At 40.0% G+C, this 27822-nt stretch overlaps 1 non-coding gene across 1 annotated transcript; it reads right to left on the minus strand.

Moving 5' to 3' along the window:
• Positions 1 to 20553: 20553 nt before the first annotated feature.
• Trnat-ugu (transfer RNA threonine (anticodon UGU)) lies at positions 20554 to 20628 on the minus strand. The gene has a single exon. It is a non-coding gene; the product is annotated as a tRNA-Thr (tRNA).
• Between the last annotated feature and the right edge of the window lie 7194 nt (positions 20629 to 27822).

Raw genomic sequence — 27822 nt, forward strand, 5'->3', positions numbered from 1 at the left:
ACAGGTGTAAAAGCACAAGGCTGTACACAGAGTATTTGAATGAAATGCGTGTACAAACAATACTGTTGGAATAACATCCGCAACTAAGTATTTTAGGAGTGGTTGGTATTCCCGCTTCAGTTGTAAATTTCTTTATTTTCACATGACCGGTTTCGAACTGTTATAAGCCCATCTTCAGGTGTCGTAGGTGTGCTGTGGTCCTCGAGAGCCCCGTGTACCAGGCACGGTGTACCAGGCGTCATCGTGTTTTTCATGGAGGGGGGTTTGCACCCCCTTATTATTTTGCGTGGCACTATCACAGCACAGGCCTACGCTGATGTCTTAAGCACCTTATTGCTTCCCGCTGTTCGGGATGGCGATTGCATCTTTCAAGACTATCAAGCACCTGTTCATAATGCAGGGCCTGTGGTGTAGTGGTTACACGACAGTAATATCCCTGTAATGGACTGGCCTGCACAGAGTCCTGACCTGACTCCTATAGAACACCGTTGGGATATTTTGGAACGTCCACTTCGTGCCAAGCCTTACCGACCAACATCGATACCTCTTCTGAGTGCAGCACTCCGTGAAGAATACACTGCCATTCCCCAAGAATCCTTCCAGCACCTGATTGTACGTATTGCTGCGAGAGTGGAAGCTGTCATCAAGGTCAATACCATATAATTCTAGTATTACCGATGGAGGGCGCCACGAACTTGTAATTCATTTTCAGCGAGGTGTCCGGATACTTTTGATCACGCAGTGTATGCTATTACACATGCTCTATATGTCCACCACCACCACCAGCAGCACGAACAACGTGTAGACGATAGCAATTCTGCAATATTTAAAGATAGCTCAGTCCAGTAACTGTGTTTTCCTCAAAAAAGAAGGGACCGTACACTTTTACACGAGGAATGGCACAATAAACGTTCATTTTAGGTGAATCCCTTTCGTGCTGCGTAACGTCATGAAAGTTCTGGAGTCCCCATATGTCCACGTTATGTCGATTTACTTTACCACAAACATGAAATGTTGCTTCATCACTGAAAATTGACCTTAATAAAACGTATCATCTTCCACGTCCTTTAGCAGAGCATCACTGAGGTCAACCCGTTTCCTTTTATCAGCAACACGAAGAGCTTGCACTAATTGTATTCTGTGTGTTTTATAGACCAAACGACGGCTTAACACTCGCCAGACAGTCGTATGAGGCATTACCAGTTCTCTGCTTACGCTTCGAGTAGACTTTCGTGGGCTCTGCTCAATTGTTCGCGGAATTCTTTCCACCAAGTCACCAGAAGTGCGAGAGCGATCTGGACCCTTACCTTTGCACAAGCATCCTGTCTCTTGTCTTTTCAGATTGGCACTACCGACGACGAATGTTTTTTGGGTGCAGGCGGATCAGTGTCCAAACGCGGACGGAAAGCACACAAAACGCCTTCTTGCTTCTGACTGCCAGCAAAATGAGAATACGCATTGACTGATCTAGCAGCGATTTCCTCCTTACTGTAAGCGATTCGAACAGCATGCATTTCCTTGTCGGCACGTTCCATGTTTCTTAGTTATTACCGTTCAAATTCACGTTATTCTTTTTGAAACACCTTGTATTACTCAAACTTATGAGACCATTATCGAATGGATATTGAACGTATACAAGGAAGAATAGGACTAATGGCCGCAGGTTTGTTTCACACGTGGGAAAGTTTCACGAAGATGCTGAAACTGAACTGACAGACCGTTGAGACTCTCTCTTGGAAACCTATTTAGGGAATTCTTAGGAACAACTTTCATCGATGAATGTAAGAATATACTACAACCTCCTACATATCGTTTCCATTGGGATCGCAAAGACATATTAAACAAACCACAGCGAGCACAGAGGCATTTAAGCAACCATTCTCCCTCTGCTCCAAACGTTAATGGAGCGGGACAATGCTCTAGATTAGATTAGATTAGATTAATTATCCATTCCATAGACCCACAAAAGAGGGGATCCTCCTGGGTGTGGAACATGTCAGATAAACACATTACAAAAATGTAATTAGAAATACTTGAGTTTCGATAATTTTAATGATCCTCAGTCAATAAACAGTAAAATTATGTTGTAATGGTTCTTTATTTGCGAAACCATTACCACCCACCAACCCTATTTTTAGATACCGTAGATTAATGAATTTTTTTCTACGTACTGTCTCATTTTTCACTCTATTGAAATTTGGTTTCATTTTTATATGTATGCACGTCGATATTTTGAGATGCTGAAATCGATATCACATCTAGTGTGAATATCTTTGGACTATCTTTGTTGCTGGTTTGTGACTTTTGGCGTGGAAGCGTACAGAATATTCAAGTTTTTGTGTTGAATATGAACAGTCTTGACTTTGTGTTGGAAATGAAAAGAAGAGTCTGAGTTGTGGACAATGAAAAATGTTGTGACTTTTATTAAGAGCAGCAACGGCTGCGAAATTGTATGATGAATTAATGTTTCGAACATGCGAAAGTATAAAAAGTTTAATAAATGTGAATTGTTGTGAAAAGTGTGTGTCAAGAATTATTTTCAAGTGACCATTGTTTAAAAAAGTATGAAGCACATTGCAATGAAAAACATCCGGGTGCCTTTAGCACCAACAGCGATAGTCATGCTACCTAGACAACATTCTTAATTACGAGCCAAAGCCAGAGCGAGATCATCGTTGGATTGCAAATACAGGATAAGTGATATGATTCTTAATTTTCGTCAGTGACCGTGATCAACTGATGTAGCAATATCTGCCACATTAAAGACCTTTTAGCTGCGCAATAAATAGACCATACTTTGAGTGTGCGACGTGGTAATTTTTGAACTAATTAACTGTTAGTGAAGGTATTGTTATAATGTACATGAATTAAAATTAAACTTCTAATATTTACAGGTTTCATACTTACTAATAGTTAACACAATAGCACGTTTCGACTGACGAGTTCGTCAAACCACTTTCACGCTGCTTGCCTGCCGTCCCTCTCGAACGGCGAACGTAAAAAACGAACATTTAATCTAGTCGTAGTCGTGGGACTGGGACTATTTCAATTTCTTTCTGTGACAACGTTGTACTTCGTGCAAGACAAAAATTAAAATTTTGTAAATGTGTACGCGTGTGTGTGTGTGTGTGTGTGTGTGTGTGTGTGTGTGTCTGTCCGTCAACCTTATTTCAGTGCAAAATCTGACTCGCAACATTAATGTCCTTGCTCAAGAGAAAACTGCTAACTCACAGTGCATGTTGCTTTCGTGTTGCACTGTTACTACGCCACTTAACCAGTCTTTCGTCTTGTTAAAATGTCTTTTGTGTATGTGAAAACAAATAACGTTAATGTATCTTCATGTTTCTCTCTTTGCACGTGATTAACCGTCAAAAACGTGCCACTGCACTGTAAAATTATTCTAACGAGATGTGTTTAACTTTTTTTTCCCCACAAGGAAAAATTATTTTTGCGAGTGAGTTTCTTCTCGTAATTTCTCCTGCCGTCCCACGCCTTTCTTTGACATGACAGGCCAGATTATAAATGGTGCTTGCACTGCGCAGTTAGAAATAGCACCTATGTTTATTTGTCTTTATAGACAAGTCTTTCTTGCATTTTTGTCTATGAAAACGCACTACATGTGCTGAAAAACAGCATTTTTTAATTTTCTGTCATTTTACTGTAATTTTTGTTCTCTATTCTGTTCTCAATATACTTGCGTTATCTTTTTATTTTGAACAAGAGAATAATTTAAAAGGTTGGAGCAGGTATGTGACCAATCAGGCAATCATTTGCTTTGAGTATACTTTTTGTATTTTCCCGCACTTCGACGTTGGTGGGGAGGCTTGCGTGCCTCAGCGATACAGATGGCCGTACCGTAGGTGCAACCACAACGGAGGGGTATGTGTTGAGAGGCCAGACAAACGTGTGGTTCCTAAAGAGGGGCAGCAGCTCACTGAATAGTTGGAGGGGCAACAGTGTGAGTGATTGACTTATCTAGCCCTGTAACATCAACCAAAACGGTCTTACTGCGCTGGAACTACGAACGGCTGAAAGCAATGGGAAACTACAGCCGCAATTTTTCCCGAGGGCATCCAGCTTTACTGTATGGTTAAATGATGATGGCGTCCTCTTGGGTAAAATATTCCGGAGGTAAAATGGTCCCCCATTCGGATCTCCGGGCGGGGACTACTCAAGAGGACGTCGTTGTCAGGAGAAAGAAAACTGGCGTTCTACGGATCGTAAAATGCGTTTTAGACAGATACGTGCCGAGTAAAACTGTGAGGGATGGGAAAAACCCACCGTGATACAACAAAAAAGTTAGGAAACTACTGCGAAAGCAAAGAGAGCTTCACTCCAAGTTTAAACGCAGCCAAAACCTCTCAGACAAACAGAAGCTAAACGATGTCAAAGTTAGCGTAAGGAGGGCTATGCGTGAAGCGTTCAGTGAATTCGAAAGTAAAATTCTATGTACCGACTTGACAGAAAACCCAAGAAAGTTCTGGTCTTACGTTAAATCAGTAAGTGGCTCGAAACAGCATATCCAGACACTCCGGGATGATGATGGCATTGAAACAGAGGATGACACGCGTAAAGCTGAAATACTAAACACCTTTTTCAAAATCTGTTTCACAGAGGAAGACCGCACTGCAGTTCCTTCTCTAAATCCTCGCACAAACGAAAAAATGTCTGACATCGAAATAAGTGTCCAAGGAATAGGAAAGCAACTGGAATCACTCAACAGAGGAAAGTCCACTGGACCTGACGGGATACCAATTCGATTCTACACAGAGTACGCGAAAGAACTTGCTCCCCTCCTAACAGCCGTGTACCGCAAGTCTCTAGAGGAACGGAAGGTTCCAAATGATTGGAAAAGAGCACAGGTAGTCCCAGTCTTCAAGAAGGGTCGGCGAGCAGATGCGCAAAACTATAGACCTATATCTCTGACGTCGATCTGTTGTAGAATTTGAGAACATGTTTTTTGCTCGAGTGTCATGTGGTTTTTGGAAACCCAGAATCTACTATGTAGGAATCAACATGGATTCCGGAAACAGCGATCGTGTGAGACCCAACTCGCTTTATTTGTTCATGAGACCCAGAAAATATTAGATACAGGCTCCCAGGTAGATGCTACTTTTCTTGACTTCCGGAAGGCGTTCGATACAGTTCCGCACTGTCGCCTGATAAACAAAGTAAGAGCCTACGGAATATCAGACCAGCTGTGTGGCTGGATTGAAGAGTTTTTAGCAAACAGAACACAGCATGTTGTTATCAATGGAGAGACGTCTACAGACGTTAAGGTAACCTCTGGCGTGCCACAGGGGAGTGTTACGGGACCATTGCTTTTCACAATATATATAAATGACCTAGTAGATAGTGTCGGAAGTTCCATGCGGCTTTTCGCGGATGATGCTGTAGTATACAGAGAAGTTGCAGCATTAGAAAATTGTAGCGAAATGCAGGAAGATCTGCAGCGGATAGGCACTTGGTGCAGGGAGTGGCAACTGTCCCTTAACATAGATAAATGTAATGTATTGCGAATACATAGAAAGAAGGATCCTTTATTTTATGATTATATAATAGCGGAACAAACTCTGGTAGCAGTTACTTCTGTAAAATATCTGGGAGTATGCGTGCGGAACGATTTGAAGTGGAATGATCAAATAAAATTAATTGTTGGTAAGTCGGGTACCAGGTTGAGATTCATTGGGAGAGTGCTTAGAAAATGTAGTCCATCAACAAAGGAGGTGGCTTACAAAACACTCGTTCGACCTATACTTGAGTATTGCTCATCAGTGTGGGATCCGTACCAGATCGGGTTGACGGAGGAGATAGAGAAGATCCAAAGAAGAGCGGCGCGTTTCGTCACAGGGTTATTTGGTAACCGTGATAGCGTTACGGAGATGATTAATAAACTCAAGTGGCAGACTCTGCAAGAGAGGCGCTCTGCACCGCGGTGTAGCTTGCTCGCCAGGTTTCGAGAGGGTGCGTTTCTGGATGAGGTATCGAATATATTGCTTCCCCCTACTTATACCTCCCGAGGAGATCACGAATGTAAAATTAGAGAGATTAGAGCGCGCACGGAGGCTTTCAGACAGTCGTTCTTCCCGCGAACCATACGCGACTGGAACAGGAAAGGGAGGTAATGACAGTGGCACGTGAAGTGCCCTCCGCCAAACACCGTTGGGTGACTTGGGGAGTATAAATGTAAATGTAGATGTAGATCGGAGTGTGAAATGTCAGATTCCTTAATCGGGCAGGTAGGTTAGAAAATAGATATAGTGAGAATTAGTGAAGTTCGGTGACAAGAGGAGTAAGACTTCTGGTCAGGTGAATACAGGGTTATAAATCCAAAACCAAATAGGGATAGTGCAGGGGTAGGATTAATAAAGAATAAAAAAATAGGAGAGCGGATAAGCTACTACGAACAGCTTAGTGAATGCATTATTGTGGCCAAGATAGACACGAAGCCCACACCTACTACAGTAGTACAAGTTTATATGCCAACTAGCTCCACAGACGATGAAGAGATTGAGGAAATGTATGATACGATAAAAGAAATTATTCAGATAAGTAAGGGAGACGAAAATTCAATAATCGGGACGGGGACGGGAATTTGATAATAAGGAAAGGAAGAGAAGGAAAACTGGCAGGTGAATGTGGATTGGAATGAGGAAGCCGTCTGGCACAATTTTGCGCAGAGTTCAACTTAATCATGACTAACACATGGTTCAAGAGTCATGAAAGAAGGTTGTATACGTGGAAGAGGCATAGAGACGCTGGAAGATTCCAGATAGATTATACAATGGTAAGACAGAGATTTATAAACCATTCTTTAAATTGTAATAGATTTCCAGGGACAGATGTGGACTCTGACCACAATTTATTTGTTATGAACTGTATATTAAAACTGAGGACACTGAAAAAAGGTAGGAATTTAAGGATATATGACCTGGATAAACTGAAATACCCAGAGGTTGTAGAGAGTTTCAGAGAGAGCATTAGGGAAGGAATGACAAATTCAGGGGAAAGAAATACAGTTCTAAGAAAAATGGGTAGATTTGAGAAATGGAATAGTAAAGGCAACAGAGGATCAACTAGGTAAAAAGACGAGGGCTAGTAGATTCTTTGGGCAAAAGGTGAGAAACTGGATTTAACTGATGAAAGGAGAAAGTATAAAAGTGCAGTTAATGAAAAAGGCGAAAAGGAATACAAACATCTCAAACAAGAGATTACAGGAAGTGCAAAGTGGCTAAAGCAAGGATGGCTAGAGGACAAATGTAAGGATGTAGAGTCATGTACCACTAGGGATAGGATAGATACTGCCTACAGGAAAATTGAAGACGCCTTTGGAGAAAAGAGAAGCACATGTATGAATATCAAGAGGTCAGAAGGAAAACCAGTCCTAAGCGAAGAAAGGAAGGCAGAAAATTGGAAGGAGTGTATTGAGGGTCTACATTAGGGCGATGTACCTGAGGACAGTATTATATAATTGGAAGATAACTTAAATGAAGATGAAATGGGAGATTCGATACAACGTTAAGAACTTGACAGAGCTCTGAAAGACATAAGTCAAAAAGACAACATTCCATGAGAACTACTGGTATCCATGGGTGAGCCAGCAATGGCAAAACTCTTCCATCTGGTGAGCAAGATGTATTAGACAGGCGAAATACCCTCAGACTTCAAGAAGAATATAACGTTTCCTATCTCAAAGAAAGCACGTGTTGACAGATGCGAAAACTACCGAACTTTACCGAACTATCAGTTTAATAAGTCACAGTTGCAAAATACTAACACGAATTCTTTACAGACGAATGGAAAAACTGGTAGAACCCGACCTCGGGGATGATCAGTCTGGATTCCGTAGAAATGTTGGAACACGTGAGGCAATACTGAACCTACGACGTGTCTTAGAAGATAGATTAAGGAAAGGTAAACCTACGTTTACAGGATTTGTAGACTTAGAGATTGTTTTTGACAATGTTGACTGGAGTGCTCTCTTTAAAATTCTAAATGTGGCAGGGGTAAAATACAGGGAGCGAAAGGCTATTTACAATTTGTAAGAAACCAGATGGCAGTTATAAGAGTCGAGGGGCATTAAAGGGAAGCAGTTGTCGGGAAGGGAGTGAGACAGGGTTGTAGCCTATCCCCGATGATATTCAATCTATATATTGAGCAAGTAGAAAGGAAACAAAAAAAGAATTTGGAGTTGGAATAAAAACTCTTAGGTTTTGCCGATGAAATTGTAAATTCTGTCAGAAACAGCAAAGGACCTGTATCAGCAGTTGAATGTAGTGGACAGTGTCTTAAAAGGAGGGTGTAAGATGAACATCAACGAAAGCAAAATGAGGATAATGGAATGTAGTCGAATTAAATCATGTGATGCTGAGGGCATTAGATTACGAAATGACGCACTTAAAATAGTAGATGAGTTTTGCTAGTTGGGGAGCAAAATAACTGAGGGTGGTCGAATTAGAGAGGATGTAAAATGTAGACTGGGAATGGCAAGGAAAGCGTTTCTGAAGAAGAGAAATTTGTTAACATCGTGTATAGATTTAAGTGTCAGGAGGTCCTTTCTGAAAGTATTTGTATGGAGTGTAGCCATGTATAGAAGTGAAACAATGACGCTAAATAAGACAGGAAGAGAACAGAATGTTTCGAAATGTGGTGCTACAGAAGAATGCTGAATATTAGATGGGTAGATCACTTAACTAATGAGGAGGTACTGAATAGAATTTGGGAGAAGAGCAATTTGTGGCACAACCTGACTAAAAGAAGGGATCGATTGGTAGGACACGTTCTGAGGCATCAAGGGATCATCAATTTAGTACTGGAGGGAAACGTGGAGGCTAAAAATCGTAGAGAGAGACCAAGAGATGAATACACTAAGCAGATTCAGAAGGATGTAGGTTGCTGTAGTTACTCGGAGATGAAGAAGCCTGCAAAGGATAGAATAGCATGGAGAGCTGCATCAAATCAGTCTCTGGACTGAACACCTCAGCAACAACAACAACAACAAGAGGGATAAAGTGTATAAATGTACTATCTCGTGTTACCAGGAAAAGGAAAAGAGAGACTTCCGCGCTTTACAATTAATTTTAGAGTGCTGCTTGTTACAGTCGTAGTTAAGAATAACTCCCCTTTTATAGCTGACTTTTATTTATGATTTTAACTAAATATGTTTCACATAATCATATTAGGCATCTTCAGTGGTGTGCAAGACTTGTATAAATTATTTGTAGCCACTGGATTGTGATTTAGCACTCACTCTTCTAGCAATAGCGTGTACTGTCGATGTAACACTGCTTCCAAAACCGTCTAATGCGCTGCCCACAGAAATCTAAAAGGTAATTTTCTCATCATCGCCACCATTATTTAATTTGCATATCTATGAAGCCAGATTGGTAGAGCATCTTCGTGTACCTTACTGTGTTTCGGATTTTTGACGTTAGTACGGGACGTAACGGAAAGACATCAAATGGTCAATGGACTACTTTTTTCAATTAGTATTAGTTATCAAGGGTTTATAGAACCATATTGTCAACAGATTCACGCAAATATAAAACAATAAACAGAAAAGAATCACAATTTATATAGTATGAACACGGATTTTAAATTTAATTTTACGATTTACACACCGATTCAATAGTTGAACCTGAGGAAACTTGAAATGTCAGTATGGACAAAATGGAATATCAGTGAGAGAACTGAACGGAGACTTGGAAGCATACATCTGGGGATTAGAATGTTTGTGCAACCACAGATAAAAGACAAAATTTCATGTACAGACGTTACTGCCTCGTATAAAACAAAACTCGCTTTTTATATATGAGACTTGTCGACGGCATGTACTTGTTTTTTTTTGCGTAACATGTTAAATATGTGCTGAGAGATTATGCACTGCACTTGAAAACAGTTCCAAAGTCGAAATGCCAGTAGCGGACATAATAAGAATAATTACAGTCAAATGGCGAAAATGTTGTCTTGGAGAATTGGGCGTTATTCTCTTTGAAAAATTATTTTTTTCTTAAGAAACTACATCTACATCTACATTCATACTCCGCAAGCCACCCAACGGTGTGTGGCGGAGGGCACTTTACGTGCCACTGTCATTACCTCCCTTTCCTGTTCCAGTCGCGTATGGTTCGCGGGAAGAACGACTGTCTGAAAGCCTCCGTGCGCGCTCTAATCTCTCTAATTTTACATTCGTGATCTCCTCGGGAGGTATAAGTAGGGGGAAGCAATATACTCGATGCCTCATCCAGAAACGCACCCTCTCGAAACCTGGCGAGCAAGCTACACCGCGATGCAGAGCGCCTCTCTTCCAGAGTCTGCCACTTGAGTTTGCTAAACATCTCCGTAACGCTATCACGGTTACCAAATAACCCTGTGACGAAACGCGCCGCTCTTCTTTGGATCTTCTCTATCTCCTCCGTCAACCCGATCTGGTACGGATCCCACACTGATGAGCAATACTCAAGTATAGGTCGAACGAGTGTTTTGTAAGCCACCTCCTTTGTTGATGGACTACACGCATAATGGACTAGATATCTTAGGAAACGATTAATATTCCATACGTTAAGCTCTTTAAAGAAACAGTGGATAATTAAATATCGAGGGTCGAACAGGAAAGTGGAGGACCATCCGTTTGAATGCGAATCCTGAGTGTTAATCACAGTGCCACATTGCTAAGTAACTGGAAGACAGGCACTAATTAATGAGCTAAATGTACTGCTAAGGATCGAGATGAGGAACTGTATTGCACAAAAGTTGAGAATAATAAAGAATACGGATTATTGTGTGTGTATAGTGCAGTGTGTAAGGGTACCGTCATCGATGTCTTTACCAACGATCTACCGAGAAGCATGAAATAGTCAGTGGGCCTTGCGTTCCAGTACTTTTGGAGATATGCGCCTTTTCTACCGGCTGGGGCATTGACGTATCGAGCCAACGCTAGGGATGGACGATTATGCGTGATAGTCGATTTAATGGCCTTTCGGATTACCTGCATGAATCGATTATATCGATTGTGTCGTAATAAGCGGTTATTCGATTGCCATTTTAGTCTTTATTTTTAAGTCTACATAGCATTCAAGTAAAATTATTTTTTGTGATAAAAGGGTTCGCTGTACAAAAAATAAATTTATGCTGTCACAATTATGTTTATAGATTTTAATTGAGAATAGTTATTCAGTTTTATAAAGTACAAAATAGCATTTTTTTATTTGTAGCCGAAATATATACCTATGTAACATTAGTAAAACTAATTAATATCGTTGTTTTAAACACAAATGCTGTAGTTAATGTGCTTGCAAGCACAATACTTTTTCAACAATTGAAGTAATGAACATTAATCTGTGTAATCTTTTTCCACTGAGCCTCGTAGGCAAGTTGCTGCTGTATCCCCTGCCTTAGAAAACAGTCTTCCAGGAGGAACAAAAGTAGCCACTATTCTGAGGTTTCCACGAGCGGCACTACGCTGAACTACCCCACTGCCCTTCCAGAACTGCAGAGAAGATGATTTTAAGTTGATTACTGGTTAGTGTAAATAGATACGCACGTCATGGACAAAATCCTGTTTACTTGCTGTTGATGTGGCTCCTGCTGAGTTGAAACTAATTTCTCATTAATTCTCCACAAATTCTCTTCTGCAGGAGCCGTTAAATGTAGTTGGCGTTCTCAGGCTTCGGCTACGTTCTGAGTCTGCATCTTTTCAACAATACAAGACTTTGCCAACACCTAGATCGCAGCAATCACAACACAGTCGGCACGGAATGTTCAGACTTGTGCCGACGTTGCACGATGAATACTGGGATAAGTCGGACTTGTTTCCTTACCCAAGCTATACACAGTAATTCAACACTCAACGGGCTTTCAGAGCAAAAAAAGGAAATCTCGAAATAATGAACCGCAGGAATAATCAATTCAAAAAGTGGTTCAAATGGCTCTGACAAGGGAACCTCCCCATCGCACCCCCCTCAGATTTAGTATGAAGTTGGCACAGTGGATAGGCCTTGAGAAACTGAACACAGATCAATTGAGAAAACAGGAAGAAGTTGTGTGGAACTGAAAAAATAAGCAAAATATACAAACTGAGTAGTTCATGGGAAGATAGGCAATATCAAGAACATTGAGATCGCAGGTGCGCCGTGGTCTCGTGGTAGCGTGAGCAGCTGCGGAACGGAAGATCCTTGGTTCAAATCTTCCATCGCGCGAAAAGTTTAATTTTTTATTTTCAGTTTATGTGACAAACTATTATGTTTTCATCACTTTTTTGGGAGTGATTATCACATCCACATGAAAACCTAAATCTGGCAAGGTAGAAGAATCTTTTTACCCACTCGCCAAGTGTACAAGTTAGGTGGGTCGACAACATATTCCTGTCATGTGACGCACATGCCTTCACCAGTGTCGTATAGAATATATCAGACGTGTTTTCCTGTGGAGGAATCGGTTGACCTATGACCTTGCGATCAAATGTTTTCGGTTCCCATTGGAGAAGCACGTCCTTGCGTCTACTAATCGCACGGTTTTGCGATGCGGTCGCAACACACAGACACTAACCTTATTACAGTGAACAGAGACGTCAATGAACGAACGGACAGATAATAACTATGCAAAAATAAAGAAAGTAAAATTTTCACTCGAGGGAAGACTTGAACCAAGGACCTCTCGTTCCGCAGCAGCTCACGCTACCACGGGACCACTCCGCTCCTGTGCTCAGATTGTCCATTATGTTACCTATGTGGCCCATGGACTACTCAGTTTGTATATTTTGCTTATTTTTTAGCAGTTCTATGCAACTTCTTCGTGTTTTCTCAATTGACCTGTGTTCAGTTTATCAAGGCCTATCCACTGTGCCAACTTGGGGGTGCGATGGGGAGGTTCCCTTGTGAGCACTATGGGACTTAACATCTATGGTCATCAGTCCCCTAGAACTTAGAACTACTTAAACCTAACTAACCTAAGGACATCACACACAACACCCAGCCATCACGAGGCAGAGAAAATCCCTGACCCCGCCGGGAATCGAACCCGGGAACCCGGGCGTGGGAAGCGAGAACGCTACCGCACGACCACGAGATGCAGGCAATAATCAATTATGCAAAATTAATTGACTTGAAAGAAATCTCGGTAAGACCGTAATCTATTACGAGAATAACATCAATTAATTGTGATTAATCGTCCATCCCAAGCATACAGTACTTGCACTAACGAGCGGGCAGAATCAGTAGAGGTTTATAGTCGGTCAGTTAACATCTGGGAAAAGGGTCTCGGAAAATCGACTTGTGGTTAACGTGGAAAGTATTTAGCAATTGTACCAAGGCGTGAATTTAATTGATACATAAAGCTGAATGAGAAGACGTAAATTCGATAGTGTTTAGGATAGAGCAGTGTTGTACTTACGGGACAAGACGTCAACTTACGCGATTTATGTGAATGTCTACTGCCAGAGTGAATACAGGCACGCGGTGTGATTTATAGACGATGTGGCTTCTTGGAAATAAATTGAGTTTGATTTTGTGAATTATACCTTGTGAATCAGTAATTAATATTTATGAGTGCTCCGTTGTCTGAAGCTCAAAAAACTGTGTAAGCAAAACGTCGTCTTTTACTGCAGAGCATCCATGTCATTATCCGTTATTAATTTTGTGTGGCAGTTAATTACAGACAAGTCGCAATCAATCAGGTACACGGTTTATTTTGTATGTCGGACGCAGTCTATCGTAAATCGTCCCTCGTTAACGTCCGATAGGAAACACTGGTAAAGGGAGAATTTACAAGTGACTAGCGGCTAAGCAAAGAAGGGAAAGCAGAAAGATGGAAGGAGTATATAGAGGGTCTATACAAGGGAGATGTACTTGAGGACAATATTATGGAAATGGAAGAGGATATAGATGAAGATGAAATGGGAGATACGATATTGCGTGAAGAGTTTGACAGAGCACTGACGGACCTGAGTTGAAACAAGGCCCCGGGAGTAGACAACATTCCATTGGAACTACTGACGGCCTTGGGAGAGCCAGTCATGACAAAACTCTACCATCTGGTGAGCAAAATGTATGGGACAGGCGAAATACCCTCAGACTTCAAGAAGAATATAATCATTCCAATCTCAAAGAATGCAGGTGTTGACAGATGTGAAAGTTACCGAACTATCAGTTTAATAAGTCACAGCTGCAAAATACTAACGCGAATTCTTTACAGACGAAGGGAAAAACTGGTAGAAGCCGACCTCGGGGAAGATCAGTTTGCATTCCGTAGAAATGTTGGAACACGTGAGGCAATACTGAACTTACGACTTATCTTAGAAGAAAGATTAAGGAAAGGCAAACCTACGTTTCTAGCATTTGTAGTCTTAGAGAAAACGTTTGACAATGTAGACTGGAATCCTCTCTTTCAAATTCTAAAGGTGGCAGGGGTAAAATACAGGGAGTGAAAGGCTATTTACAATTTGTACATAAACCAGATAGCAGTTATAAGAATCGAGGGACATGAAAGGGAAGCAGTGGTTTGTAAGGGAGTGAGACAGGTTTGTAGCCTCTCCCCGATGTTATTCAATCTGTATATTGAGCAAGCAGTAAAGGAAACAAAAGAAAAATTCGGAGTAGGTATTAAAATTCATGGAGAAGAAATAAAAACTTTGAGGTTCGCCGGTGACATTGTAATTCTGGCAGAGACAGGAAAGGACTTGGAAGAGCAGTTGAACGGAATGGACAGTGTCTTGGAAGGAGGATATAAGATTAACATCAACAAAAGCAAAACGAGGATAATGGAATGTAGTCGAATTAAGTCGGGTGATGCTGAGGGAATTAGATTAGGAAATGACACACTTGAAGTAGTAAAGGAGTTCTGCTATTTTGGGAGCAAAATAACTGATGATGGTCGAAGTAGAGAGGATATAAAATGTAGACTGGCTATGGCAATGAAAGAGTTTCTGAAGAAGAGAAATTTGTTAATATCGAGTATAGATTTAAGTGTCAGGAAGTCATTTCTGAAAGTATTTGTATGGAGTGTAGCCCTGTATGGAAGTAAAACACGGACGATAAATAGTTTGGACAAGAAGAGAATAAAATCTTTCTAAATGTGGTGCTACAGAAGAATGCTGAAGATTAGGTGGGTAGATCACATAACTAATGAGGAGGTATTGAACAGAATTGGGGAGAAGAGGAGTTTGTGGCACAACTTGACAAGAAGAAGGGACCGGTTGGTAGGACATGTTCTGAGGCATCAAGGGATCACAAATTTAGCATTGGAGGGCAGCGCGGAGGGCGAAAATCGTAGAGGAAGACCAAGAGATGAATACACTAAGCAGATTCAGAAGGATGTAGGTTGCAGTAAGTACTGGGAGATGAAGAAGCTTGCACAGGATAGAGCAGCATCGAGAACTGCATCAAATCAGTCTCAGGACTGAAGACCACAACAAGAACATAGTGGCTGAGCGAGTATGTGTCTGATTACTAAAGCAAAGATAGGGCATTCAGGTATAGCTTCCTCCCCCATTTCTTTTCTTGGCTCTTTCTTTTGCTAGTAATGATTTGGCGATGTGACAAATGCAAATATCCGCAGTGGTTCGAAGTCAACGGTAGTATATACACTCCGATCAAAGGTATCCGGACATCGATTAGTGAAGATTAGTAAAGGGTGTATCTACCCTTCTCCTTTATAAAGGCTTCAACTCTGCCGGGAACACTTTGAACAAGGTATATGAAAGTGTTTGAAAAATGGGACATTATTCTTCGTTAAGACAAGGTTGGTTCGTTGATTTGGTGGGTGGTGGGGGGGCGAGGGGGGTGGGGGGGGGGCACCAAACAGCGAGCCGCACGGAGTGGACGCGCGGTAAGAGGCGCTATGTCACGGATTGCGCGGCCCCTCCCGCCGGAGGTTCGAGTCCTCCCTCGGTCATAGATGTATGTATTGTTCTTAGCTTAAGTTAGTGTTTGTAGTGTGTAAGTCTAGGGACCGATGACCTCAGCAGTTTTGTCTCTTAGGAATTCACTCACATTTGAACATTTTGAGCCAAAGAGCGAGGTCATCGGTCCCATCGGATTAGGAAAGGATGGAGAGGGAAATCTGCCGTCCCCTTTCAAAGGAACCATCCCGGCATTTGTCTGAAGCGATTTAGGAAAATCACGGAAAACACGAATGAGGATGGCCGGACGCGGGTTTGAACCGTCGTTCTCACGAATGTGAGTCCATCTCGCTCGGTAGTGACGTTGGATGCTAGCATGTGGAACGATGTCGACCTTCTAACACCATCACTAGGGCAAGACAACAGGCTTGTCGGAATTTTCAGAGAGCTAACTTGTACCAATGCAATCATAACTGTTCATTCCTCTCACTCGCCACGGTATAAGAAGCTTTGTTTGACCCAGCGATTAATCAGAGACAGTATTACGTTTGCCTTTACACCAACATGGAATTACACGAAAACCAGGCAATTAGTATTTTGAAACAGATGGTGTTTGCTAACGAATATCAGACCTGTGAGGCAACAAAAATGTACAATAAATTAAGAAACAAGAAATTAACTTCTGACATCAGTGGAGAGCGTAGGAAGCAAGAATAACAGTCACAGAGCTAAAACTAGTTTACAACCATGACCTACAATGGCGCATGTACCATCCCCATGACGTCATTGTGAATGTTTACGAAACTAGTGCGACGATACAAAAACAGTTGTAATAATGAAAATATTGATGAAAGCTATAAAGTCGATGTGTTGTGATTATTGCAGTGAAATATTGTAAAATAATATAGAAAAAGAACAATGAAAATTATTAATAATACGAAAACTATTTCAAGGACAATCTGTGAACAAAGATAAAAATGAATAGACAGTCCTCTAACGAAGAAGAAAGAGAAAAAAAGTTACTACTCTTCGTTTTGTTCTTAATGGTACAAGGACGCCATTGACGATTTCGTGATGCGAATGGTATGTCTTTGTTACTAATACTGCAAGATAAAGTGTTCTTATGGTAATAATAATTAATCCTATAAATGTGTAAACTTGTGTTTTCCTTTCAATAGTGTAGGGAGTGGCATCCCATAATTATTTCTGAATAATTTGCAGGTTTCGTATACTGAGCTCATTTTGTTTCAAAGACGCCATTACGGTCGACAACATAATTTTAAGTTTTTCATTACGCCACATGACTTAAAAATAGGAACTCCCCTGAGAATTATCTGCTTAAGTTTTTCGCTTTAAGTGAATTAATATTTCACTGCAGAAACATTTTTTGTGTTAGCCTGGACCAGTCAGCACAGATCAGGTCTCACACGATTCACAACACAAAAAATAATTGAAATTCAGATTCAAAGAATTTTAATCAGTTCTATAATAAGATTTCAATGCGAACCTCACAGAAAGCCCAGAGTCTCTTCTCATTAACGGAACAATGAAACTGGTCGCATTTCAATGTGCACGACCTTTAGCTTTGCTACATTTCATGTCTAGTACGTTAAACACAAACATGCTACACTGCTTAAACTCGCAGTTGAAAATAAATTAACATTATTCGCACAATAATCAAAGCCCGTCACGTAACAGTCAAGATTTTGGTGCACTTTAACACTGAATTTCAGCTTCGTGTTGCAGAACAGCACTGCGCGTCTGCAAACGACGAAAGTTAAGAGAAACATAATATTCTAATAACAACAGACCCTCGGAAAACTAAAGTGTCTGGGGCCAAGGCGCCCAAGAAAAGTACATTTCTTTTATTGAAAATAGCAAAGCTCTATTAAGGTGGCTTTATTGGTGTTGCACTTTCTAATTTGCAACCTTTCATATCAGAGAACATCATTACGTGTTAGTTCATTTGAGTATTCGGCATTTACAAATGCATTTACCATTGACACTGAGAATAAGTCCTCTTAATTATTTCTTGTGCTCCACGAACATTGACAGTAAGATCATACAGTTCGGAAAGTAGTACACCAAGTTTCTAACACGACTGAGCAGCGTCTACATCTACATCTACATGATTACTCTGCAATTCACATTTTAGTGCTTCGCAGAGGGTTCATCGAACCACAATCATACTATCTCTCTACCATTCCACTCCCGAACAGCGCGCGGGAAAAACGAACACCTAAACCTTTCTGTTCGAGCTCTGATTTCTCTTATTTTATTTTGATGATCATTCCTACCTATGTAGGTTTGGCTCAACAAAATATTTTCACATTCGGAAGTGAAAGTTGGTGACTGAAATTTCGTAAATAGATCTCGCCGCGACGAAAAACGTCTTTGCTCTAATGACTTCCATCCCAACTCGCGTATCATATCTCCCACACCCTCTCCCCTACTACGTGATAATACAAAACGAGCTGCCCTTTTTTGCACCCTTTCGATGTCCTCCGTCAATCCCACCTGGTAAGGATCCCACACCGCGCAGCAATATTCTAACAGAGGACGAACGAGTGTAGTGTAAGCTGTCTCTTTAGTGGACTTGTTGCATCTTCTAAGTGTCCTGTCAATGAAACGCAACCTTTGGCTCGCCTTCCCCACAATGTTATCTATGTGGCCTTTCCAACTGAAGTTGTTCGTAATTTTAACACCCAGGTACTTAGTTGAATTGACAGCCTTGAGAATTGTACTATTTATCGAGTAATCGAATTCCAACGGATTTCTTTTGGAAGTCATGTGGATCACCTCACACTTTTCGTTATTTAGCGTCAACTGCCACCTGCCACACCATATAGCAATCTCTTCTAAATCGCTTTGCAACTGATACTGGTCTTCGGATGACCTTACTAGACGGTAAATTACAGCATCATCTACCAACAACCTAAGAGAACTGCTCAGATTGTCACCCAGGTCATTTATATAGATCGTGAACAGCAAAGGTTCCAGGACGCTTCCCTGGGGAACACCTGATATCACTTCAGTTTTACTCGATGATTTTCCGTCTATTACTACGAACTGCCACCTTCCTGACAGGAAATCACGAATCCAATCGCACAACTGAGACGATACCCCATAGGCCCGCATCTTGATTAGAAGTCGCTTGTGAGGAACGGTGTCAAAAGCTTTCCGGAAATCTAGAAATACTGAATCAACTTGAGATCCCCTGACGATAGCGGCCATTACTTCGTGCGAATAAAGAGCTAGCTGCGTCTAAGGAAAGCGAAAGTTAAGATCGATTTTCAGACAACTAATAGATGAAAGAACGGGATACATTTAGCAATTGCGGGGGTGCACAAAATATGTTGTAAAGTCTGTGACTGCTGTTATATCGGCCAAACGGTTCGTTCGTTTGACATATGATTTAGGGAGCACTCGTACGCTCGAAATAAAATAGCTTTTCGTATGCACATCAATACTGTCAAGCATACAGTAGGAGACACTACACACGGAGTGAAAATGCGCCCAAGGGAAGAAAGTTAGGTTTGTTAGAGGAACTGGAAATTTGTAGCAGTAGGAAGCACGTGCCTCATCGTATATTAAATGAAGAAACTGAATTTAATCAGAACTGTTAGCTTAGTATCTATTATGAGGCAGTTTAACTGGAGGCAGTCACCGCAAGAAACGCAAGGCAAGAGCGGCAACTCGAAGGCTGTGGGCTGCAGCGCCATTAACCTCCATCTAGCGGCTCCTGCAAACTCAGCAACGGCTTTTCCTGCTGAACGAGTGGCGCGAATCATCCTCGATAGTTGCATTTAATTTTAAATATACCGTATTCATTGTTCAATGTTGTGTACTGACGAATAAACTTCTTAATTTATATTGTTTTCCTAATGAATGACGACGAACTACGTCGTGTAGTAAATTACAGCGTTTGTTTGCTTCCTCCACTTAGTCATACGACATTTATAATCTTTTTAAATCGTACCCTTTGTAAAGCTGTTTCACACTCTTTATTCTTTGCAGTATGAATTAACATAATTTTAATTTAATAAGAAGAGGGTAAAGAAAAATCTTTTTTCACACTTATCACTTACGTACCAAAACGCCAACTACCATCACTTTTTGTAATTGTTAACTTGCCATTTTCATGTAAACACAACGGTCAGTATTGCTCTAACTATGAGTACATGGGAATCACGTGTCAACCAGCGTTTACTGTTCGGACAAGTTATCCAGAGTGTCGATGTAGTACATGTATTGTATGTTTTGCTTTTGACTTCAGGTACAGCTTACATGATAAGTTTCACCACGAATATGTTACTATTTTGGACAACCATATTACTTTTATGGGCTGTTAACTGAAAGCAAACGTTTGTTACCTGCTTCTTCTTTTTCTTAGACAAATCACAGCTTGCAGTTACCGAATGTAACGAAAATAATTGAATGGAGGTTTCAATGCATAAAATTTTTGCGACTCAGTACAGGCTTTTTGTTTCAGTTGCTGTCACAGGTAGCACGGTAGGCTCATTTTTCTAGATAATTATGTCTTATTCTCAATTGCTTGCTAGTACATAATATCTATATATGATGGTAGTATCTGTTCCCGAAAGAACAGTTACCGTGGATGACCATGCAGCTTTGCTAGAAATGAAATGATAATTAAATAGATACCCTAGCTGCAAACAGGCGTTGATGTACTTCATTGGGGACATGTTGAAATTGTGTGCCCCGACCGGGACTCGAACCCGGGATCTCCTGCTTACATGGCAGACGCTCTATCCATCTGAGCCACCGCGGGCACAGAGGATAGTGCGTCTGCAGGGACTTATCCCTTGCACGCTCCCCGTGAGGTCCACATTCCCAACATATCCACACCACTCCATTCGTAGTGCGCCTAATAGATGTTTGCCCATCATACTCATTACTCGTGGCAGATTAATCTACCAAGTCCCGTACGAGTTCGGGCACAGCGCGTGCGTTCGCACAAGAACAGATACTACCGTCATATATAGTTAAAATATGGCTTCCCGGCCACCTCACACCTACCTCTCCTTTCCACAGATATTCTCACTCCCACTTTTCCACCGTGTTCTTGGGCGCCCTCTAGGTCTTTTCCCATCCATCTTTAGTTCTTCCATAATTTTGGGGAGTCTCTGCCCATGCATCCTCTTAACATGCCCATACCATCTTATCTCTTTCTTTCAATTTCTTCTCTCATACTTTCTTGTTTGAGGTCCTTTCTAATCTCTACATTCCTTACTCTGTCCATTCTTTTTTTTTCCCTTAACTGCTCTGAGAAATTTCATTTCCCCTGCTTGCAGTCTGCTCCAGTCCCTTTCTTTCATTGTCAATGTTTCTCCACCATAGGTGACAATAGGGAAGTAATAATTCTTATACATCAGGAGTTTTGCTCTTTCTGAAACTTCATTATTCCAAATCAGATGTTTTATTTTTTGGTAGACATTGCCTCCCTTCTGTAACCTCCTATTGATTTCGTTAGTTATTCTTCCATCCCTAGATATTTCACTCCCTAAATAAGTGAAACTTTCTACCACTTTGAGAGGTTCTCCATTCAAGGTAATATTTCCATTGATTCCTTTCTCTCTTCCAAATACCATTACTTCACTCTTATCTTTATTTATTTTCAATCCATACCTTTTCATTATTTCCTTCCACGCATCAAGCTGTAACTGTACATCTACCTCTTTATCACCCCATATTACCATATCATCGACAAAAATCATCTTTTTGTTTTTTTCTTTTACTATATCTTTAACTGCCCTATTCATTCCCTCCAACACAACATTAAAAAGCGCAGGAGATAGAATACTTCCTTGCTTAAGTCCTTGTCTTATTTCGAAGTATTCAGAGTTCCCCAATGGTATTCTAATTCTACAATTGTGGCCTCTGTACATTGTCTTTATATCATTTATGTATCCATCTTCTATATCTATCTTCTTCAGTTCTTCCCAGAGTCTTTCCCTGTCAACTGAGTCATATGCCTTTTCTATAGTACATAATATACTGGCCCTTATTTTCGCTTTAGGCTGTACATAACAGCTTTTACCCGAAGACTTAAAATAATGTTATGGACGATCAAACGGTGTTGTACGCCGCTAGTACGTTAATACTACATGTTGAATGTTAATATTCAGTAAATTATTGAAAGTAAGGTGAAAGGTGGCTACACTGAGCCACAGCGCCAGAGATCGCTAGAGAGCATTGTTCCGCCGCCTCCACTGGCGGTGATTATTGAGATGTCGTAGTGGGAGTGCTTGTCGAGGACTCGTAGTAGTCAGTTCGTGTTCAGATGTGCTAGTAGGGAGTGCTTGCTGAGATGTGATACTGAAAAGTTCTTGTTGAGATGTGGTAATAGCGAGTCGGTGTGGAGATATATTGTAATGATTAGAGTGATTTTGGTCAATATATGAAGGTAACGAAACTTGATTTACTTTTCATTATTTCCATGTCGTAAATAATGCTTCATTACAGGTTCAGTCAACAAAGCATCTGGCTTGTGTTCTGGGATTAGAGTGTAATTCTGGTTTTCTTGAGTAATTATGGTATTTCTATTTCCTTTAATTAATTCAGTATAAATGATATTTAAAATTTCTTGTGTTGTTGAAGAAGAACCGTGCCAGATGCGTACGTTGAGTCATACTCCCACACACAGAACAGTTACACTTGTGCTTTGGTTTCATAGGTTTTATAGTTGCTGGGGACTTAATTAATTAATTAATTGTGTTAATGAAAATTTCCATTTCATTCTTTGTTATTGTTCTAAGCAGTCAGATTGCGTAATAATACTAGTCAGGGCCAACCGTTTACGAGACTTCATAATCGGACAAACAGCTACTAAAGCAGAAATTAAAATTATTTGCATTCTATTTTAATTAAGCCCCCATGCGCGTGGCGACCCTGCCAGGATCGTCCCTTGGAATTCTTCTGATTGTAGAAATAGTAGACAGTAGGATTGTTGTAGTAATTTGTAGTTTAGTAATTGTAGTCTATATTGCATGTGTAGATTTGGTAATTGTCATTCTTCTAATGGTATTTTTTTTTTTTTTGCAAAATTTCATTTCTGTTGTCTTGTCTACAGGTTGGACAATTAGTGCAATTATTTCAATTGTTCGATGATCGTGTTTGAGGGAAACATCTCGTGTGAATGATATTGTTGATGATAAAGTGTCATTGTGTGTAATTTTTTTATAGTGACGAGTTTTGTATATTTTGTAAATGATCACGCGATCAATGAAAAAGGCAAAAATGATGGATAGTGAGAATGACGAAATTGTTAACATGGCGAACTCGCCAACAGAGGAAAACAGTATGATGGATAATGAAGTGGAAAACAATGTAATAAGTCGGGAAATTAGTCCGGAACCATTTCAAAATTTTTCTCAATCAGAAAATTCACAGAATAAGAGATTAACGACAGAAGATTCTGTAATAGTATCGAACACAGATAGCTTTACAGCTATGATGAAGGAAACTGGTTTTGCGAGAAATGTTAGAGGCGAAAAGAATTTCGAACCAGATCATATGGAACAGTTGATGAGTGCAATATTAAATTTGGGATCACAGTTACGATCTGAATTAAAAACAGAGATGGGAACTTTGGCAACACGGTTAGACTCACAAATGGAAACACGGATGGGAACAATGGAAACTCGGTTAGGATCTGAATTAAAAACAGTGGCAACACGTTTAGAAACAGAGTTGGAAACAATGGAAACACAGTTAGACTTACGAATAGGGACATGTTTCAAAAATATGAAAGATGAGTTAAAGAAAGAAATCAGAGAAGAAGTACAACCGATTTTGAACTCTCACAATAATAGATTAATTGCAGTAGAGATTAGACAAAGGGAACAGGATAGAGAACAGGAAGAAAGAGATCGCGTGATAGTACAAAAATTTTCAGAGTTAAATTTACAACGTGCACACGATAAGAAAGAAATATTTGAGAGAATCGAGGAATCCGTAGCAAATGACAGAATAAATAATCTAACACAACAATATGAACAGTTAACTACCAAATGTGTCAACACTGAAACCCGAGTCGCGACACTTACGGAAGACGTAAATAAACAGAAAGAAAAAATAGGTGACTTATCGGAAAGAGTTGAGGAGATTTCAGATAAATTGACAAATCTTAGTTTACATGGGGACAGAGATTCAGATGATACAGCACCATTGCCATTTGCAGAAACCGAAGAGTATCAGAACATAAATGAGCATGTTGAAAATCAGGGAAAATTTAATGAACGCGTGAAAAGGGAATTTGAGGCATTAAAAAAGCAAGTCAAACAAATTGAAGGCGAAATCATAGGAAAAGACAGTAGAAGAAATTTAGAATCACAGATAGCAGAAGGGTTTGAAGAAAGTAATTTGTTTCATTTACGGGATGCAACAAGAGAGCGCCAGGCGCGCGAACTTGACAATAATCGACATTCAAACTGGGACAGACGCGGTAGGTCTTTGTCGCCACGAGGCGAAAACTTTGACTATAAACACTTTTTGACTGTCCGGAAATTTCAGATCTTTCGTAATTCTAAGAATGACATACATCCATGTTCATGGCTTGATCAATTTACGTACGCACTTCCGCCAAATTTGCCACTGAGTCACAAACTGAAATTTATGTGCAGTTATTAAAGTCCTCAGGGGATTCACTACACTAAGTGAATATGTGCCGTAGCGCTCACAGGGCCCCGAGCTGTAGTGGTGCTATTTCCCTTTTAGTTTTCAGCACCGCTGCCTACTCTTTCACTATTCTTTGCATCTATAAAAACAACTCTTCTACTATCCATCTGTCTAAACAGTAGGTAAAGATTAACTGGATATGACGATTTTACCCAAAAGTGACTTCGGAAATTACCGTTTGGACTTACTATATTTTCAGCAGCGTTCATTCGTAGTTTAAACGAAATTTTACCTGTTTATCTTCGTGACAATATTACTTCATATGTTGACGACATTCTTATTGTTAAACGTTCTTGGAGTGAGCACAACAAAATTTTGGATTCATTATTACGTATTTTTGCAAGAGTTGGCATTACAGTGACCTTGGAAAAATCTGAATTTGGTCGTTCTCAGGTGAAATTTCTCGGTCACATTATTTCTACAGAAGGTATTCTTCCTGATCCAGAGAAACTAGACGCTATTCGTAATTATGCTGTTCCTACCACAAAACGTGATGTTCGTAGTTTCCTTGGTGTCTGTAATTTTCTTAGACGCTTTGTTAGATTGGATGATTTGGCCACACCTCGTTTACACATTTCAGTTATGCGCACTTTGGTCCCAGAAAATGCTTTCGTAAATTACGAGAAAATTGTTACTTCAGTAATATGGAAAAACGTATTCGATCTGTTCTTGCCAAATGCAAATTATGTTAATAGGCTAAGCCGCCAACAATTTCTCACAGAGCACCGTTGTTTCCTATCATTCCAGCGAAATTAAAGGACATGGCTGCAGTCGATTTGTTCGGTCCAGTGGTTCGTTCTACTAATGGTTTTGCGTACATTTTTGTAGCAGTGGAATTGACATCAAAATATGTGTGTTTTACACCTTTACGCAAAGCAACAGCTCGTTCAGTATCTAACGCTTTCATCAAACATTTTCTTAAAGAAGTTGGTCATGTTGATAAGGTTATATCAGATAATGGATCACAGTTTCGCTCTAAAATTTGGCTACGTACTCTACGGCGTCATAAGATTAAACCAATTTTTATTTCACTTTTTCACCCTCAATCTAATGCTTCAGAGAGATGGATGAAGGAAATCAATAAATTGTGCCGTCTTTATTGTCATCAGAATCACAGAACTTGGGATCAGTATCTTCATATTTTTCAAAACATTCTGAATGAACTTCCTAATGACTCAACTTCTTTACCGCCTCTATTGATATTAAAAAATAAAGTACCAACAAATCGCATTTCTGAAATCGTTCCTTTTCCGCCTTCACGGAAACTGCGGCATTCTGAAGTTGTCAACCTGGCTCTACGAAATATTGCGTCTGCGGCTGCAAGAAGAGAGAAATCAGCTAAGCATCCTGGTCGTTTAAAAATCTTGTCAGTTGGTCAAAAGGTGTTAATTAAGTCTCATCGTTTGTCTCATAAAGGAAAAGGCTTGTGTCGCAAATTTTTTCTGCTTTATAACGGTCCATATAGAGTTCGCAAAATTATTCATGATAACACTGTTGAAATAGAAACTCTTAAATCTTGGCGCTCTAAGGGAATACATCATATATCGAACGTAAAAATTTTTGTGGAATGACATACTTTAGAGAAACTAACAGCTACGTAAACATGCGGAGAGTACAAGGATACCGCGCTGTGTTTTGGCGGCGGCACATACTCAAAGCAACAGTCAGTCTGCGCGCCGCACAAGGCAGTCGTTGACCGCAAACAATTACTTCCTACGTCACGCGCCAACAGCTGATCGAGCGCTCAGTGTGAATGCACTGACAGCCGTAAACAAATACACAGTCTAATCTCTCCGATTAAATTCTGTATAAGCTATGGTGACTTTATAAATTATGTTATTAACGTTCAGTATTTTTCAGGATATGGTTCTATAAAATATTTAAGAACTTCAGGTAAATTCTGTGCGTGTCCGACGTTAAGACGACTTGCTATTGAGAAAATTTCAGGAATAATGTCATTTCGAAGAAGAAAGTAATAAACAAAAAAGGTAACGATTAATTGAGTTTATTTTTCAGGTAACATATTTCCACTTAGGTACGTACTTTTTGCTGCTTGCGATTACGTGACTCATACTTTGTGCTAATTTCATGTTCTATGAATTTACTTGTGAAGCGACGTGCTTGCGCACATTAACTGATTTTGTCAATGATTGACTAATGAACAGGGTTGTTATTTGTATATATTATGCATCGCTTGGCTGCACTGCTTTTTCACTGATGTCATATTTTTTAATTATGTGCCTGCTGTGCTTATTTATTTAAATTGTAATTGTCACCTGATTAATTGTGCTGATATGGTTATGTATGTAGGTTACACTTTGTGATTTCTCTGCTTGCGCCTTCATGTTTACTTATTAAGATTACATACGAACATTTATTTGCTTATGCTGATATGATGCTAATGACTTGTTTATTACGTAAGATATATGTTTGCTGCTTTTTGTATGGATTGCATATTTACACATTTCTGTTTTGTTGTCATAACTACTCTTCAATTTAGAATATAGCAATGATGATGTACAGTGTACGAACATAGAGTTTAGGTTACACTGTGGTATTAATTATAGATTGTTCGCTTGGCAGAGCCTCGTTGTAAGAATTGTGCTGCATCCACTTGTTGACATTCTGTTCTCTACTGGTATATTTACTCGCTATTGCATGTTTTGCTTATGCTCAGTGCCTTATATTTTTAAGATAAGAAAATGAACTGCTATAATTCGACGAACGACATTAGTACAAGAAAGTCATAGAAGTCACATGTGCTGAGGTTTTATGGAAGCTGTATAAATTTATGCTAATAGGAAGGAAGCTAACGACATGACATACCAAAACTAGGTTTAGACCATTGACAGTTATTACACTGCATTTTTCGTGAGCAATTGAAATAGGAAGTGACACTTGACACAAAAAATACTCCACATGTTTGCTTCTGCTATGATTCTTGAAGTGGTGTACACACTGTGAAATATTATGATCATTAACACTTCGTAATCGTACTTAATTACTGAGAGTTATTCGAACTAAGTCTGTTAGAGGTCATGTATGCATTTCTTTTATTTAATGATGGACAAGGAACCAAAATGTATCTTATAATTTATAATGAGTAGAAAATTTGGGTCAGATGGATTACACAGAGGTTGTGTGTAGACACTGTGTCTTCAGATTGTATGGGATGATGAATTGAAGTTGCACTAGGATTTTGTCTGTACTTGTTCGAGGAGACTGAGTATTTTAATTAAGCCCCCATGCAAAGGCAATAGCAATTTTTACGTAAATTTGTTACGTAA

This window comes from Schistocerca nitens, chromosome 2 (genome assembly GCF_023898315.1).
Source record: "Schistocerca nitens isolate TAMUIC-IGC-003100 chromosome 2, iqSchNite1.1, whole genome shotgun sequence".
Taxonomy (NCBI): Eukaryota; Metazoa; Arthropoda; class Insecta; order Orthoptera; family Acrididae; genus Schistocerca; species Schistocerca nitens.